Source organism: Meleagris gallopavo, chromosome 4 (genome assembly GCF_000146605.3).
Source record: "Meleagris gallopavo isolate NT-WF06-2002-E0010 breed Aviagen turkey brand Nicholas breeding stock chromosome 4, Turkey_5.1, whole genome shotgun sequence".
NCBI classification, from domain to species: Eukaryota; Metazoa; Chordata; class Aves; order Galliformes; family Phasianidae; genus Meleagris; species Meleagris gallopavo.
Genome location: NC_015014.2, coordinates 50,337,674 through 50,348,748, shown reverse-complemented (window position 1 = coordinate 50,348,748; position 11,075 = coordinate 50,337,674).

The window sequence follows — 11,075 nt, the reverse complement described above, 5'->3', positions numbered from 1 at the left end:
AAAAAAAATAAAAAGTAATCTGAAAAGAAGAAAAAGCAGATCAGTAATACTGAAATAATTCATCTCATGTTTTCTTTTTGTTCTCATAAATTAAACAACAGAAACCACTTCTCAATCGACTACTTCCCTAAAGGAATTCAAAAAGACCAATTAGATACCTAAAGTCTATTTTTTTTTTAATAGACATTTCCTAATCATATTTCCAAAGCATTTACAGTTTTAATACCTTTATCCTTTAAAACAAGAAGGTAAGAAAATAAGTCGTCTTTACAGAGGAAAAACTACGTGTAGACAGGAAATCACACCAAATAAGTGGCTTCTAGTAAAACAAATTGATTTCTCACACACCTCTCCTACCTTTTCTTCTTTTATTTTATTTTATTTTATTTTATTTTGCTTAATAAATCTTTTTGGTACCACATTCTACAAACTGTAAAAAGCTTCCTCTCTTCCACACTGCAAACACTTATTCATTCTTCTATACATAGTCTGCAATCATTCTCTTATTGTGACTCTAACTAAAACTAGTGAATCTATATGGCTCATTTCTAAATCAGTCTAAATCAGTACAGCTACATTGACTTCAGGGGAATTACATCAACCAAAGATCTGTGTCTGATGGGCTGTTGGGCAAGGCCTGAACACTCCACTACAACCTGTACATCCTCTAAATGGTTCATACACAGAGAGCAAACAGATCCTGGCCTGGAAGAGAAGTGTTTCAGCCGTCTTCTTGCCAAATCATTTCTCAATGGATTTTTAAGCTATTCAGTGTTACCATATGGAATGCTACTGCATACACACAGTTTTAGAGAAAATCTTCAGAAGAAAGGCAAGTCCCTTGATGACATATTTGGGTGGCCCTGACTGTTCTGGTTTCCTGGGCAGGAGTTTAAAAAGACATGAAAAGGGCAGAGTTGTGCTTGGTATGCACTTTTATAGGCAAAGGAGTGCTAGAGTTACTCTGGGGAAAAAAAAAAAGATGGAAGGAAACAGAAAGTGATAATCCAGGACAAGCCCTTGAAAATAAACATACTTCTGTCCCTCTATAACTCTATTTCCTTTTTAGCTCATTAGCAGCAGAACTAAAGAATAAAGAACTGAAAATAACCATATAGTGCCTTAATAATAAATCCACCTTGCCTTTTTTTTTTGGACAGATGTTAGAATCTGGAATTTGCTGCTGAACGCTTCAGGCAAACCCTTAGTCAGACTGCATGCTGTCGTTCCAGAGCTCTTTTTTTTCCTGTGATATGTCTAGCTAATATTCAGTTTATGTCAAAATAAAGTTATAATCTCCACTTCAAATTAATACTCTTATACCACATCAGTCTTCATGAGTGTTCTTTTTATTAACTGAAGTAATCCTAATTGCTTCAGACTGTGTCCAAACCCAATTTGACGTATACTATACTGTTGTATTTTTTTCATTTCCACACAGTTACTTAAATGTAAATCGTAAGAAGCCTCGGGATATCGTGAGCAGTTTGGAAGACTGACTGCTTGGCTATATAGCATATATTGTTTCAGGAATGACGACAGTATTCTGCAATTTGAAACATAGTGGCTCAACTTGTATTCCCACTAAAAACAGTGTAAGAGTCAAGTTATTCGAGGAGATAGATACAGTTTCAGACACAAACACTAGCAATTCCTAAGGCAGGAGAGACAAAAAATAAATTATTCCCTGATTTGAAGTTATTTATTTAAGACCAACTTTTTAAATAAGCACCTATAAATAAATCTGCAATGCTTGCAAGGTTTTCCCTTGTGTAGATAAATATATAACTTCACATGTCACTGAATCAAAAACCTACAAAATTTCACACAAGCTTCATGCAAGAGACTGACATTAGCTTATTCCCATTGTAGCTATAAAGGAGTTTCATAATTAGAAATGCATAAAAGAGTCTGAATTTCCCATAAATTCTGCAGGTGTATTTGTGAAGGAACAGCAAAATGCAGCCCTTAGTGAGAAATATAGGTGGCTGTTTACTTGATAACATCTCTCTTAGCTGTGAATCCTATGCTGGATCAATAAGGAAAATTTTGAAGACTTACTGAGATCTGAAAAACTCATTTTTCCATTTCTTCGTCATTCTCTACAAATAAAATAAACTGGGGGGAAAAAAAAAGAAAAAAAAAAGTAAAGGAATCTGCAGGAGTACCTGGCTTTTATGGGATATAACCTCTTTATAAGAAGCCATGAGCACTTTTTATCATATATACACAGAGACTGATGCAATAGAATTCAGTAAAACCAGCATTAGATGTAGGTTAAAATAAGTCACTATGTTTGCTATGACCAATATATATATATATATCAAGGATGGAGAAATTTGACATGCTATCTAACTCCCATTGCAGAAAACAAGGTGAATTTGCCATCTAAATTACATACCATTAAGATGCAGCCATTAAGAAACCATTATAACTATGTGACAATAAATTGTGGTAAGAAATCCCTTCAACAATATTTGTTTAAGATGTATTCTCATGGTCGTTGTTTTTTTTGTTCATTTGTTTGTTTTGGTGAGAGGTAAAAGAACAAATTAAAGAGTACATACTAAGCATTTCCTGAGCTTAGAGGAAAGGAAATAGACATCATTTTTGTACAATGTCAAACAAACAAGCAAATAAAAACAAAAGCAACATGCACAAACAAAAACAGGATAGCAATTCACAGAACAGATCTGAAGGGAACAGTTATTGCCCAAAGGATCTCTGATTGTATAATTAAATGCCTGTGAGAAATTCAAAAGGCATTTGCTTTTTGCATATAGAGTTCAAACTTGCCACTTCCTCAGCTAGGTGATAAAAGTAAAATCTGAATGGATACTTAGCAGCAGAGTTGCTAAGAGGAAAAAGTTGCAAATATTGTATTATTTTAACTCAAAAAGTGGAAGACAAGGAGCACAAAATCTAATGACAAAAGTGTTCTCTATCATAAGATATAGGGCTTATGCAGCTCTAACCTGTATTTGAACACCTGTCCAAAACTATAATGTGTTATGACTCCTGTATTTCCTCATCATTAATTCAAATGTAATTTAATGTGTGCACTATTGCTTACACACCATTATCTGCATACAGTGTCACAGCCTATGGCTGTGAAGGAAATTCTTTGTATTTGGAACAGGAGCTTATAGCAAATCATTGTGTGAAAGAGATGCCAAATTCCTGGGGTCCCTCTCCCTGATCTCCAGTGCCTTACTGCAAGCCTTATTCTTCCCTCATTAAAAACCAAACAAACCTGTGAAGCAAGCAGCATCAAGCGGTTCTGACTATGTTGAAGTAAAGCTAGCTTTCTGGCATGTAAGAGTAATTATTCAAATGTATTTCTCTCTGCAAGGAGAAGCCCACAACTACATTCCTGCTCTGGTTAATTTAAGAACTGCAGTTACTAACCACCTCATGCTCTGTTCAAACAAACAATGGGATTTAAACCAGCCTGTACAGCATCCTCCCATCTAATCTGCAAAGAAACATAGAGTAAGGCTAGAGGAAGAATAAAATACATATTTGTTAAAGATAGAATATATTCTGTAATATATTATAATCAGATATTTATCCATACGGTAAAACTATAATCGATACTAATTGCATCCAAGCACAGAAATTTTATATCTTGCTAATAGAGATGTATTGAAATTTGATAACTTTTAAAAAAATTTTTTTAAGGTTTTAAAACCATTTTTTAAAATTTGGCTTCAGAATTTTCTTCATGAACAACATTAGAATTAAAGCTCTTGGGCAAATAAGAGCCTTTGGTGTTTTTTCAATTCCAGATAAAAAATATGCTGTTTTATTACTTTTTTTTTTTTTTTTTAACTCTAAAACTTCAACTATTCAAGTTATTAAGGCTCTTAAAAAAAATTAAAGTCAATATAAAATGGCTTTTATTTATGTTGGTCAAGAAAAACTATTTTTTACATTTTTTTCAGAGAAATTCTCATTGGAGAAAAAACAAACAAAACAAAGTTATACTACTTGCTTCACTGAAAATTATCCCCTAACAGTTCTCTTAGTTTTCTCCTACTTTAATTCTGCTCCATACAAGCGTCAACCCATTATATGTACCAGTGAGAACATTGAACCATAGAAAAGAAACAAATACCGACTGCTGCAAGAGCCCCAGTGCTACAGAGTTCTGTAACTGATCAGACAGAACAAAATATTTAAGCACTATAATACTGTTACTCTTGGGAAAATGTGCCCTATGCATTTGTACTTACATGCTTACATACTGTATATATTCAACAGATTTGGGAAGATAACTATGGAGAAAGTTATAATTATGTTTACAGAAGAAGGCCAATTTTTTATATTTATCTAGAGAAGGACATTAGCTAAGCTGTAATTACCTTTCATGGGGTGGTATTTCCATTGCTGTTAATTTTGTCTACTTACATGTGTAAAGCAATCAGATTTACACTAGGTATAAAGAATCGGGCTGGAAAAGCATCATTTTTTGAAACAGTATTACAAATACCTAGATCATATTACAGTAGAATATTTTTGGGAAAATGTAAATCAAGTAAACCAAAAAACTTATGCACTTATGTGGTATTAATAAATAATACAAATTCAATCACTGTTTTAACAATAATGATCTGTTCCATGTTTTACTCAAATTAAATCTATTAATTTAAATATATATACATATATATATATTTTCCTCCTGGTGCAAATAAATTATTTACTCATTCCAGGATTGTTTCTGATCATTTAACTTTATGCACTATTAACAGCTCTATTTTTCAATGTATGCTTTTGCAATAGCCAAAACAGTTCAGTAGAATCACAGGTAGGATGAGGCTAAGGAACCAGGTCACAATACAACATAACAAAAAACAATGAATCATTATAAGCAATTGTTGTTTCATAGCTCTCTTATCCACTTTGAAATCTTTCTCTAAAACATACCCAGAAAACCAAAGTGAAGAGAAAATAAATCTATCATCAATTAAAAGTCTCCTTTTAAGTAATTTTCAGTACTTCAGAAGCAACTGAAACTACTCTTCTGAAACAGAAGAAAATACAGAAGAAATGGAGGGTACAAACAAACTTTGAAAATATTTAAATACTTACTAAAAAGAAGCGCTTTAAGCTGTTTTTAAAGTTGCATTTTGAGACCCCTGTTGATTTCTTCTGTGTTAAGCGTTCCCATAATACAGAAAATGGTATCCCCCCCCCATCTTGCTCACGAAAAAAAAGAGCAAAAAAAACACAACAACAAAAAAACAAAACAAAACAAAACAAAAAACTTCTTTGTTTCTTCCTTTTTCATGAGAACACCTGGCCTATGAAATTCAGTGACTGAACCTTCCCTGGGGTGCCGTTTTTGTAGAAAGATAAAAAACTTTAAAAAGTATATATTTCTTGCCTCATTGGAGCTTACACAGCTTTATTTTAAACTTTTTCCATCTGTTTGCCTGGCTCAACTGTGGGTACCAATATGTTTAAAGCAAGCTATATTATTTGTCCAACAGAAGCTTGCAGTCAGCAGGCTTCATTCTATTTCTAGCTAACAGTAAAGCCAAAAAGTTCCTCTGGGAAGAAGACAGGAGGGGAGGCAGGGGTGGGGAAGGAAGAGAACATTTCTCTTTTCTTCTACAAAGAACTGCACTTGTAAAAACTGGATCAAAGCTTCTTCATGGATTAATGAGAGGATGGAAGTCATTCATTTCTTTAAAGGCAGTGGAGGGAGCATGAATTAATGAAAATAACGCTCAGGAATACTTTTTAGGCTTTTTAGTTAGGACGACAGCTAGCCTGAGAACTTACTCTGTCTCCCATCTATATCAGATGTTCTGCTTCTGTTTACTCTTTTTCACACCACCACTCACACTCCTTGTTTGGCCTGCAGAAAGCAAAGAAGCAAGAAAAGTCACCAAACCCATCAGCACCATTAAGGAGCGGCAAATAAACTCTTCAAAAATATTTGCATCACCAGTATTTAAAGTTAGCCATCTTTCTTAATGTTTCATGATTTAAAATTAAAAGGAAAAATGAATTCAAATATTACAGATGATTGATTTGAAGATATAAATCTTCTTAGTTCAACAACTTGCACACAGCGCATGTCGCAGGGACAGAGGGAGAGAGCATCTGAATATCATCTTTAGACTTCCAGCCATTACATGGCATTTTGCTCAAGCTAAATAAGAAAATGGCAACTGTAGATGCTAACTCCTGCCCACAGGCATAATATACAGCCACAGCAATGTGAAATCCACACAAGTACCTGATAGGTAGATAATAGGCTCCATTTCTTTGGGATTTTGATACCATCCTTTCCAGTACCTGCCTACACTGCATTAAGCAGAACAAAGCCCCACCAGCTGTCATGTGCAATTCATTCTTCCTCTCATTCCATCCCTGAGGGGACAATTGTGTGCACTGGAGTGTTTTCTTTTGATAGGTTCTGCTCCTTTTTACAGTGTACACGTTTTTCTCCATTTATATTGGAGAAAACAAAGCCAAAAGAGTGTACATTTTGAAAGAGGTAGAGGGCAGAGGAGCTGGAACTATTCTTGGTTCTTATAAGCCTGTTGCTAATAACTTTTGAATATGATAAGACTTAGGAAAGGTAATCAGAGCTGATCACACACAGATACACCAACCACCCCATTTTACTAAATAGGCTCCATAAATCAACCCCAGAATATTCCTAATCATACGTAGGAACTGTAAACATCTCGACTCACAGAAATCTTTTTAGGAAGTTGTTGATAAAAACAGCTACATGTTCTTTTCTGTTGAATTGAAAGGATGGTGTGAGAATAAAGTGATGCTTTTCTCTAGGTCATTTCTCAATACTGGATTGATGTAATGCTTACTGCAGCTTCAGAATCATGTCAAGAGCTTGTTTTTACATTGGTCGAAAAACTAAAGAAAAAGGGATGTGCATTAAGGGTTGGTTTTTGTTTTTTTTTTTAAATCTTCAGTGCATCTTCAGTGAAAAATAATGAGATGAAGACAATCCAGTGCTTTAAGCTTGGACTGCTCACTGGAGTAGGCATGATTGTACAGTGGAATCAAGGTATGGTTGTTCAATAATTTGTTAAAAGTATGTGATGAGTACGCGGGGAAGTTTGAAATCCAGGTGGATTTTCAATATTCTGAAATGTATGAAATTTTCTATTGGTGTAGATGAATGCATGTATTTGAGAGCTTATTTGTATTATTACATACAAAGTTCCCACCTAGTTAGTGGAAGCTGAAGTTCCTTTCTATCTTACATTTTTTAATTATGAAAATATTATTTCAAATGCTTTGAAAACTGACCACAGCAATTCCCTTGGTCCCTCACTACTGCAGCTGTAAAACAAAGTGCCTTCATTTTCCCCCTATATCTGCACACTGCACAACAACAATTATATACATCAACTGAGTATCAAGAATTTTTTTTTTTAATTCACAACTGTGTGATTTTCTTCATCAGCATCTATAAGGCACATCAGATTTACTGATATGTGATGTCAAATTTGTTTCTAATGCGTAAGTCTTCCTTTAAAAAAAAAAAAATCTAGTGTTTTTACTTATCTGATTAATGTTCAAAGCACATATGAGAATACATCAGAATTTCCAGTCTGCAGAAGCTTCTTAACAGAAATATATTCAGCATTAAATTTATCAGTAAGGTAAAAATAGTAAAAAAAAAAGACACATATGCAGACTGCACTAGGTGTATAAACTACGTATCAGTGTATACTAATATGCTATCATTTCTGCTATTATTAGCTTTGTCTAGGATTGAGTTGTTTTTTCATCAACATTATATTCGTATTTTTTAGAAAAGACTGGCATGTAATCAATTTTTGTTAGATTTCATATAATTCTATGTTAGAAAATCAGTCAGAATGAAACACTCTACCAAAGTTATAGGTTGTTATATGAAGTTATATTCTTCAGAAATAGACCTAAGAAAACTGTTTAATTGGACATTCCAAATTCTTCTAAGAACTTCACATTTTACAAAAGTTCAAAAGCATTTAAATGAAAGCATCTTCAATTTGGATTTAAATTTTACTCAAAATATAAAGAAAGCAGTGACTATAAAACAGGTTACCCATATTCCATATATGGAATAATAAGGTTATCCATATGGAATATGGTTATCAATATGTAATATAAGGTATCCCATTTCAATTCCCTGCTTCCAAAGTTTTGTAATTCTATGCTACTTCTTATTTTATTCTGTTGATTTGAATTCATAAACAAATACTTCCAGAGACTGTGTAGACTTCTCAGTCTCACCCTAGTGGAAAATAAAACCAGCTTTCCCTTCAAATCCATCAGAATCACACTGTTGTTTTTCAGCTAGTCTGACTAACAGGTACAGGTCAGAGCCTTGGAATCTTCTTACCTAAAAAAGAGCAAAGCACCACTGCTTCTCTGCTATGTCACAGAGGACACCTCATTCCAATAAATATGTCTATCATAACAAGCTATTGCTGATTTCTGTAGCTAGGCATGAACTTCTTCCATCTCCATTTCTTTATATGCTATTCCACATTCTACTTTTCAAAAAACAGGAACAATAAGGCTTCTGACAGTTCAGTGCACATTTTTACCTTTGCTTGTATCTCACCATCTGCTTTTTACGGCTTTTATGAAATCACAGCATCTCTCACGTGTTATACTCCTATCTCCTGCAAGACTAATATTTACCACATCTGTCCGAGACTCTCGGCATATGATTTATTTGAATCACTCAGAGAGCAGAAGGTCAAATGCATACAGCAGCATTAATATTACTTCCTAAGCCCAAGCCACAGTTCTCAACAAGATGATACGTGGTAGTGACAAACATAAGAAGACAGCCTCCCTGAAATGTTAAAAGCTACCTTTTATGTTGTTTGCATTCACTGTCCTTTATCAATGACCACTAGGCTAGTACAGAAAAAAATGTAGCTCATCCTAATTACTGCAAGGCAAAGCTTTCCTTGAGCTACCTAAAGCATCTCAGCAGTGTTACCATAGAGAGAATAATATTATGCTCAAAGAGCCAGTTTTCTTCCCTCCCAGTCCCATTTCTACTTAGCTGAGTTTGTGTATTCCATTTCTAACATTTGTATCTCTTTTTTCATTGCCTGAAAAATGAGAATTTTTGTATTTTTATTTTTGCAGTATTTTGAAATCTCACGTTATGCCATGCAAAAGCAGCTAAATCTTATGTATTACTTTCTTTAAATTACTCACAGACAAACTGTGTGAGAAATACCCTGTATGCTTCAATATAGAAAACACCTCTCACTCTTATCATTCAAACCAGGCTCAACAACAGATCCTACAGAGACTGATAATGCACAGATTGTCAGAGCCTCTTGTTCCCATTTACCTCATTGTTAACAACAGTGATTCCTGCATCAATGTATTTATCATAATAATATAATAATTTCTAAGTATTGATACCCATCATTTACTCCCCTTTCTTGCTAAGCCTGTCAGTATTCTTCACGAAAGGAGAGTGTGGAGAAACAGATCTGTTTCAAAACAGAAATATTAAACATTTAGTTTGCTGAGACTGTAATACTGTGTAATAGGCAAATATATTGTCATAACATTTATGTTACTATGTGTGTTAGTGTTTCAGATAGAAGTTGATGTTAAAATTCTGTTCTACACCTCAGTTGTAAGGATTTATTACAATTATGAAAGTTGGGGAAGGAGAAAGGAAGAGAAAAAGGAATGGGAAAATGAATGGGGAGAAAAGGAAAGAGGGAAGGAAGGGAAAGGAAGAAGGAAGAGGAGAAGGAGAAGGGGAATAAGAAAGGGGAAGGGAAAGTTGTGTCTTAGGATTTTCCGCTTATTACCTTACTGAGTCAACACATAGACAATTCACATAAGATTAGATGTATATGTGTTGACATAGGGGTGCTTTCATAAAATACTGCCTTCCCTACTGAAGGTGATATTGATATGCCTAATCAAAGAAAACAAAATACAACGGTAAAATAGAACATCTGAAATACACTCAAAACAAGTTAACGTATGACATTTTGAAATGTGCAGTCTCACATGAATTTATCTACACAAATGAATTTCACTACAGACTCCTTCTGTAAGCACAGAGGAATAGAAGAGAAAAATATTTTTTCATCCTAGACTGACCTTGGACCAGCTATTCTTGTATTGTAGGAAAAAAAAAGTAGGCTTAAGAAAAGAATAGCACAAATAAAAAACAAATAAGCTGCTCAGCTAACCAGAAAAACAGGCTAAGCCTGCAATAGGAGCCATCTCCGAATTCCTTTTACAGAGACTGGATGGTTTTATGTTATATGCAAGTTTGGCAAAATCAAAAATCATACCAGGAATTTTAATATAAGTGAACATATAGCTTACTCTGCTCTTCTATGTGTCATAAAATATTACCAAAATCTGAATGATGTCTGAGCAGGAAGAAACAACAGAAGAAATACAAAATTGCAAGTAATTAGCCAATCTACTTGTTTCATTTTCAAACTTCTAATTAAACAGAAAGGGATGTGGGGGACACATAAAACAACTCCTGCAGTACTGCATAAAACTGTCTGTAGTTACAGAGGACTATCAATACAGCTAACCTAACAAGCTACATAGATGACTCCCATCAGACACTTCAAAGGAAGATGCAAAACCACTTTAAATCACAATTAAGTAGACTCTAAAAATAAACTTTCTGCCACAGTCAGGTAAGAAGTGAATAACTATTAACTGTTAAACTTCAAGGATATCTACCTTGCACATTTCATGTTCTACTTATTACAACTGTATTAGTTTAATATAATTCATCCAATGATGTTGTATATAGATAGGATCTCACTGCAAAGAATACAAGAATTAACACTGTAAAACTGTATTACCTATGTTCTTTAGAATATCACTGCAGCTAAGAATATCACTGGCAGCTGAAGGTTCAAGGACTGAACAGTCAAGAGGGCTAACCTCATAAACTACCACACAGCCACAGAATGGCAGGGTGAGCTACTACAGGCTGCCCAGGACCATGTCCAGCATATTTTGAAGATCTCCAAGGAGGAGACTCCATAGCACTTCAAGGCAGCCTGTGTCAATGCCCTGTCACCTGC